General features: G+C 45.4%; 1 pseudogene across 1 annotated transcript; it reads right to left on the bottom strand.

Moving 5' to 3' along the window:
* Positions 1-7,033: 7,033 nt before the first annotated feature.
* LOC309962679 (small ribosomal subunit protein uS8-like) lies at positions 7,034-7,443 on the bottom strand (annotated as a pseudogene). The gene has a single exon. The product of its transcript is annotated as a small ribosomal subunit protein uS8-like (transcript).
* Between the last annotated feature and the right edge of the window lie 1,125 nt (positions 7,444-8,568).

The following is an 8,568-nucleotide window of genomic DNA, read 5'->3' as shown; positions in this document are numbered from 1 at the left end:
CCAATTACTGATACAAACAGCAGCGCCCACCCTCCTTCTCATCCCCTATCAACCACAGCTCCCACGGGCCCTGCCTTTGAGCCCAGTGGGAGTGGATGGAGACAATGCATCAGAGCTGCTGGATTCTGAGACACAGCGAGTGTCGTGGCAGCACAGATGGAAACCCATTTTCCACTCAGACTCGAAGCAGAAAGGGACGGAACACCCCCCGCCCAAAGCTGGTTAAAACAACACACTGAGTATGTTAGTTGGACGAAAAGAACCTCGTTGCCCAAAGAGAATAAAGCCTGCGAGGAGACTCCAAACACAGTTTAATCTAGGCAGAGAGAGAGAGACAGAGAGATGCAACATCAATTTAAAGAGTCTAGCCAGCATTTGCAAAATACACGGGGAAAGGCCAAATCTTCCCTAAACATCAATTCATGAAGATTCATCAGTTAGAGATGGCACTGGGAGCAGCGACCTAAGACTAGTTATTTTTTTGTGTTTACTTACAGGAACTTTGAAACAAACAAACAAACAATCACAGCACAGCTGGTGCTCAACAAATTCCTGGAGAAAGAAGATTCCAGACAAGAGTCTCTAACCCACCCCGGTTACTGCTATCATAGGTTCATGAATGAAGAAAGAGTAAAAGATTGTCATCATAACCCACTAGATGTTCCTTTTAACTTTGCGGGAGAGATCTGGCAAAACATACAGGCAACTGTATGTAGCTCTCATTTCTGAGCACGGAGTTCAGCCATTCTCAGTAAATCCTTCTGCTGGATTTGTAAGACACCTCCTCCCCTCCTAGAACGACTGGATACATTCTCACTGACTCTTCCTAGAGGCCTCTGATTATTCAACTAGCACATTTCATTTAAAATCACAGAAATTTCTCTGAGGCCATCCCATTTATTTCTAGCTCTGTATATAGAGATAGCACTAGGTACGTATATCTGCATATTTCTTAGTGTTTAAACATATTGATGTAATTTGGTCCCGTATTCCAAGTAAAAGGCTCTTCCAGATACTATGAGGACACACAGTACATTATTCTTACCCCAGAAGGGCTAACAATCTAGTAAGATGAAAGAAACGAGAAGTCAGGAGTTAGATAACGATGAAGCAATTAAGAAATAACTCAGTCCTCGTGAAACTGCTATGGCAATCAGAGGAAGAAACCCCACTGGGACTGGGTATTCTTCTGCTGTTTTTCCCTCCATGCAGGAAGTTGCAATAATTTTCCTACTGAGTCTTGCTGGATGTTTTGGGTGCAGCCCCTTCACCTACCCCCTCCAAAAATGGAAGTTTAGGTGTCGGGCCTGAGTTGTGGTGTTCCATCCCCCAAACCTGGGAAGGGTGTTGGGGAAAAGGTGACTTGACCACTAGAGACCCAAGAACCAGCATCTCTGAGAGGAATTTAAGTCAGAAACCTGTAGAACATCCAATCAGAAATTCAAAGAGGCTGGAATTAAAGAGAAGAGATGGAAAGAAATTATAGGTAGGAGGGTGACCCCTGGCTAGAAGCCAAGGGAGGCAGGGTAAGTGAAACCAGAGGATGGGCACAGAGTCTGGGAACATTCCCCAAGTCAAAGAAAACAGTTGCAGTAGCTTTTATTAAAAGGAATTGCACCCATGGATTTTAGTGGGTTGAGTCACCAAAGGGCTTACTGAATGCAGACGCCCCTTCCCACCAGGTGTGACTCCTTCCATCAGAAGCTTTCCTACAACAGCTACCCAGGGCCGACCCTAATGTTCCCCAGAACATTTCTGAGGTGGAAGAAGAGTTCCTGTACCTACGTCTCTGAGCCAGACACTTCCTAGTGGCTGATTTTAATGCTGTTGGATGCCCACAAGCTCTTCCAGCACACACTCAGGGATGTGAAGTGGAGAAGGGAGTCTTGGGTCTTGGTGATCTAGAGAAGCATTAATAGAATGCACAGAGGTGTGAAGACCTTGAAGATAGCATCCCTTGTTACCTCAGAGACCCAGAGGTTGTGTTCTTCCAGCAGCTGCCTTGAGCAGAACGTACATTGTATCTGGAGGCCAGCCCAGACTCACAACCCACCCCCTTACCTCTTCTCCCCAGGGCCCAGCACTAGTTATAAAACTCCTTATATGTATATCGTAATAGCTTCCTTAATACTGACCAGCTGTTAGGGTAACAGTGGTGCCAGGGACGGCAGGGGACCAGCAGGAGGGGAATGATGATGGATGCCAAAGGGAGGGCTCTGGCCAGCGAGCCACAGTGAGTCATTACAACTGAATTCTGTCGTGAACACAAAGAGCATGTGTCTTTTTGAGTAAGAGGTGCTACTCTGGAGTTCTCACTGGAGTACCAACTGATGCAATCCATATGGCTGATGGTCTGTGTACAGTAGGCAGATGGAACCAGAAGGTCTAGGACAGTGGGCTGTTTGGTCTGACACCAAAATCACCTGTGAAGTTAAGACTACAGCTCATTGGGCCTCATCCTTGATCTACTGAATCAGACTAGGGGTGGAGCCTGGGCACACAGATATTTTTTTCAAACTCCACAAGTGATTCTGGGGGCATAGCCAGGGTGGTGAACTACTATCCTTGAACAATGCTTTACAACATTGGGATACAAAATGAGGACTGAATTCTGCTATTATGTGGTCAGCTAAACTGGGAGATATTTGGGGCCAGGTAACCTGTGGGGATGTTATATGCTTAGGTCATCTGTGGAATCAGAAGGCCTTCTTGATAAACAGGGTGACAGGTCTTGATCCAGTGATGAGTGTACCTTCAGTATGGGGCTAACAGGCAAGGACTTCAAATTCTGTTTGAGATTATTTCCCTTTAGGTGGTACAGGGGAAAGAAGAATACATTTTAGTCTGTGCTCAAGCCTTTCCCCAAGAATATTATTTTGATTCTCTTTCTTGGATGAGAAGTGAAAGTTAGAGTGGGCATGTTTAAAGTTAGATATTGATGGTGTTTTTAAAATATATCACTCAGAGAGAATCTTCTCGTCAGCTTGAGCTAGCCAGGTACATCTCTTATCCCTAAGTATTTAATTCACTAAGTTAATGTGGCCCCAACAGGACTGGAATCACTGCTCTTCTGATTGGACTTGACTGAGTAGCTAGGCCCATGGCTTGTACACACTTGCTATCAGAACAAGAGTCACCAGTGGAAACAAAGCTCAACTCTGATAACAGTGGGAGGCGAGGGACTTCCCTGGTGGTCCAGTGGGTAAGACTCCACGCTCCCAATTCAGGGGGCCCGGGTGCGATCCCTGGTCGGGGAACTAGATCCCGCATGTATGCCACAACTAAGAGTCCGCATGCCGCAACTTAGAGATCCCACGTGCCACAACGAAGATCCAACACAGCCTAAATAAATAAATATTTAAAAAACAATGGGGGGAAGGGCAGGAGGCACAGTGGAACACATTGTAAGAAAGCAGGGCTCTTTGAAAAGTGGGACGACTGCAGGAAACATGTCAGTTAAGAGTCACCTTCTGGAGGACAGCCCCACAGGGAAAGCAAGGAAAAAAATGTAATCCCAACACAAGTCAAGCCAGGGTACAAGGAGATTATTAACCTTTGCTAGCCATATATTCTCCCTCCATGAAAATATCCTCCTTGTGAGCCTGGGTAGAAGAAGAGCTCGTAGATAGTTTATTGTTGCCACCACATCCTTCTTTAGCAAGCAGGTCACATCTCATTTTAAAGTCCCTGGTGTTAATTGCTCAAGTTGATCAAGACAAGAAGGGGTTCCAACGGTCCAAATTCTTCTAACTAACTCAGTCAGTCAATCCATGGACATGTCCACTAGTTGGCCGCATGACGTAATGTCACGGCAGATAAAAGGCCACTCAAAGTTCGGCTGGATTGCATGTAATGTTTTGAATGGGCCCAGGGGTCAGCTGGGGTATTGCCATGGCACAGTCACAGTACATGGGCTCAGCCGCCCCAGGTTGCTACGTAGAACAATCCTTCCTCCATATTCTTTTGCACCCTCCAAATTTCAAGACTGCCTCTTCAGTTCAGGGAGGGGCCATGATACCTGTGCCGTCACTCGGTTAGAGCGATAGCATCCCAAAGTTTGGGGGCCAAAGGACTCCCTGTGAGGACACTTGGGAGCCCCGATATCTGTTGACTAAGTATATTAGTCAGACTTCTCCAGAGAACAGAACCACTAGGATGTACTGCGTGTGTGTGTGTAGATAGGTAGAGCGTACAAGAGGGAGAGTGAGAGAGGAGAGAGAGTGAGAGGGGCTTCCCTGGTGGCACAGTGGTAAAGAATCTGCCTGCCAATGCAGGGGACATGGGTTCGAGCCTGGTCTGGGAAGATCCCACATGCCGCGGAGCAACTAAGCCCGTGCACCACAACTACTGAGCCTGCGCTCTAGAGCCCACGAGCCACAACTACTGAAGCCCACGTGCCTAGAGTCCATGCTTTGCAACAAGAGAAGCCACCACAGCGAGAAACCTGTGCACCGCAACGAAGAGTAGACCCCGCTCTCTGCAACTAGAGAAAGCCTGCATGCAGCAACGAAGACCCAATACAGACAAAAAATAAATAAATTTATTAAAAAAGAGAGTGAGAGAGAGAAGAGAGATGTACTTTATGGAATTGGCTCACACAATTATGGAGGCTGGCAAGACCAAAATCTGAAGGGTGGGCTCGCACGCTGGAGACCCAAGGAAGAGTTGGTGTTGCAGTTCAAGTCCAAAGGCTGCCTGCTGGCAGAATTTCCTCTTGCTTGGGGGAAGTCAATCTTTTGTTCTATTCAGGCCTTCAACTGATTAGGTGAGGCCCACCCACATTATGGAGGGCAACCTGCTTTACTCAAAGTCCATCCATTTAAATGTTACTCTCATGCAAAACACCCTCACAGACACACCCAGAGTAGCGTTTGACCAAATATCTGGGCACTACAGCCCAGCCAAGTGGACGCATAAAATTAACCGTCACAGCGTCGAGTGGGCAGCCTCATCAGCCTAGAAGACTGTCCCTCCTCAAGCATCAGAGAGTACCAGGCACAGGTAGTCAGTAACAGGGGTGTCCTTCTTTCCCACGTTGTAGAGGGGTGGCTAAAAGAACTAGATAGACCCCCCCAATCCATCAGAACACCACCTGGCCAGAATGGTATTCATCCCCTCTGGAAGTCACAGTGTTAGAAAGAACGAGAGAGACTAATAGTGCCATCTGAAGAAGGTCCTTGTTGCCAGCGCACGTTTGCATAGGGTCCTGAAGGAGGACGGAGGGACACGTCACGACCTCAGTAAGGAGGAGCGAATTGTTGGCTGTACGAGGGTGAGGCCAGGAGTGGACTGACATGGCTCAAACCCCACTCTGCTTAGATATTTGCCTTCTCAGTGCTTTGAAGGCTGTACCCCAGGCTTTTGTTTACCATTGGTTTTCCCAGAAATCAAAATCCCTCTAGAAAAACTTAGTCACATTGTGGATTATGTCCACCTTCATGAGTTTCACAGGAGTACACAACGAACGGGAGACGGTCTATCTTGTAGAAGAATTTGGCAAAAGGAGACTCTTGTGACTCAGTTCAGGGCAGTTAAGGTTCCCACTGTCTCTCTACTGAAAAGCAATCCACACACAAAGCCAGTAAAATCAACAGCAGAGCAGAGAAGAAGCCATTGTTACCGCTGCGGAGTGAACCACTTTAAGGGGTCTTGTCACACCCTGCAGGCTTGGAAGTTCTGGGTTCCAGGTTTGCTTCCACTGAGCAAACCAAACCAGCAATCTATAGACTTACATGACATGAACTAAATCAGACCAAGCCTAAGAGAACTGAGCTCAGCGACGCTGTAACAGGCCCCCATCTCTTCTCTCCCTGATGGCTTGCGAACTCCCGAGGGCAGGGTCTTGGCTTTGTTCCCTGCTGTGTCCCCAGAACCTGGCGCATCACAACCCCTGCTCAGTAACTTCTGTGGACTGATTTGCCGATTAAATAAAGTTCAAGGGCTTCCCTGGTGGCGCAGTGGTTGGGAGTCCGCCTGCCGATGCAGGGGACGCGGGTGCGTGCCCCGGTCCGGGAAGATCCCACGTGCCGCGGAGCGGCTGTGCCCGTGAGCCATGGCCGCTGAGCCTGCGCGTCCGGAGCCTGTGCTCCGCAACGGGAGAGGCCACAGCTGTGAGAGGCCCGCGTACCGCAAAAATAAATAAATAAATAACGTTCAAAGCAATCTTTCTGTAAGTATGGACACACATCACAGTGGTCAAAAAGGAACGGGACTTTTTGGTAGGAAAGTTGGAATGTTCTTGGAGTGTTTAAATTTTGAAATGAATTTATTTATCAAATGGCCACCACCTCTGCCCGTCTGCTTGGTCCTCTGTGAAGTGAGACTGGGGAATGGCATATTTACTTAGCACCATACAATGCTCTGGGGCACACTTGATAGGTAAACATGGCAGGGTGGGTAGCACCCAAACTATTCATTCACAACAGCCCTTTCCCTTCCTAGCAGAGAGACAGAAGTTCCTGGAAGAGTCTACCAGGCTGCTTAATCTGCCTGGATTTTAACTCTTTGAGGGCAGAGACTGTATCTTGTCCCCAGAACCTATCCTATTGCCTGACACATACAAAGTGTGCTCAGATGATGGCTATCAAATGTTTATGTTCAATTTTTTCTTGCCCTGCAAGGAGACTGGAGCGTGGGGGGATTTCAGGATGCCTGTGGTAACAGAAAGCTGGTAAAGTGAGCAAAGCTGATTACACTGGAAAATCAGAAAGAATTAAGAGGATTAACAGTTGATATTGACAAAGAGGCAACATTTGAAGAGAACAACTAGAATATTGAGCAGGTGGAGGTGATAAGAAGACCAGAGTAAAGAAAGGTAACCAGACCTCGAGTGAGTACTTACACTGCCGGGATATAGAACAGGTTCTGATTTATATAAAAAGATGGAGAGCAAGAGGTTGGGTCTTAAGGAGATTCAAAGAACATGGAAGGTAGAGTTCCCAATTCTAAAGAGCTTACACATTATACTTTGTGTGTGTCTCTGTGTGTGTGTGTGTCCACTGAGGCATTTTATGTGCACAGATGTATTACATCCCTAGAAAAAGAATCCCAGGATTTTCCCTCCTGTGTGTTTTCGTATTGCTTCATGGTCCATGATGCCAGCTAAGGTTGGCAGTACAATGAAATCAAACTGACGTGAAGGGAGCAGGTTATTCTACCATTTTTCCAGATCTTTGAATTGCACGTCAAATCTGGGGCTGATCACTCCACACCAGCTTAGCCTGCCTGTGAGGTTCACAACAATTTTCCCAGCTCTGTGATCAATGATTTCAAACTCGCCAACGTAACCATATGCTTCACCATCACAGTTAGAAACTGCATGATGACTTCGGAGGATGGCCTAATGAGAACCTGGGGTTTGCCTCTCTTTTCAGCATCATTGATGCTCTTGAGAGTATCCGCCAGGACCTTCATGGGCACCATGACAGTGACACAGAAAGATGGCGGAAAGCGACACTTTTTCATTAACGATAACCTGGACCAAGTGTCATAGCAAGAAATAATAATTTAATAATCAGGGATTATTATCAGCTTAAATAATACCTATAATATGAATATTATAATTTTATATACAAATATATGTTACATATAAACATTATACATTTACAACTATATTTCCCTTTCATAAACTAAGTCATAGGTTAAAACCCCACAAGTAAACAACAGTGTCCTACTATAGAGCACAGGGAACTATATTCAATATCCCGTGATAAGCCATAATGGAAAAGAATATGAAAAAGAATGTGTGCATATATATATGTATATATATAACTGAATCACTCTGCTGTACAGCAGAAATTAACATGACATTGCAAATCAACTACACTTCAATCAAGTTAAAAAATAAAAATTCAAACTTAAAAAACCCCCACAAGTATATTTAAAATTTGCATTTGTCATCTTGAAACAGGAACTGACGCATTTAGTGCTTTCCAACGAATAAGCCCTACAATCACCGTTTGAATGCTGAAAACTCTCCAGCTCCTCTCAAAAGCCACTCATCACATTACAACTAACTATAAAGTGGACCCCAAATTAATGCCTGTACTTTCATTCTTGTAGGGGCAACGAATCCTGATGATTTGCGGGACATGAAACTTTCTCCCAAGTTTATATATTTCACTGTAGATGGTTTTTGTTCACACAGACCAACCATTTAAAAGATGTGTAGTTGTGTTTTCTATGCAAAAATTAATGTGTACTTCCAGAAATAAAAATGGAACTAAATTAAAATTGACAAATAAAGAAAAATAAAATTTGAACTCTGCTCACATTTCCACAAGCAGCTGAATCTTGTTTTGCCTTGAATAAGATGAAATTATAATGAGGCCTTGGTTACAGTGATGTCCATGTCGGGGTAAAGTCTGACATCTATTCAATTTTGACTTTTCTTTCTGATGGCCGTAACTGCTGAAAAGTCCAATACACGAAACTCTGAGGAGGTGTTCAATAAAATCAGAATTCTATAGTTCATTGTGAGACAGGCCTGGGGCCCTTTGCTGCAGTGCTGCAATGCTTGCCCCTGGACAAATGTCTCCTCAAGCTACAAAACACAAGTAAACTATAAGG

The sequence above is a fragment of the Leucopleurus acutus genome, assembly GCF_964270905.1.
Source record: "Leucopleurus acutus genome assembly, chromosome: 1".
NCBI lineage: Eukaryota > Metazoa > Chordata > Mammalia > Artiodactyla > Delphinidae > Leucopleurus > Leucopleurus acutus.
This window is presented reverse-complemented; position numbering and strand designations above follow the sequence as displayed.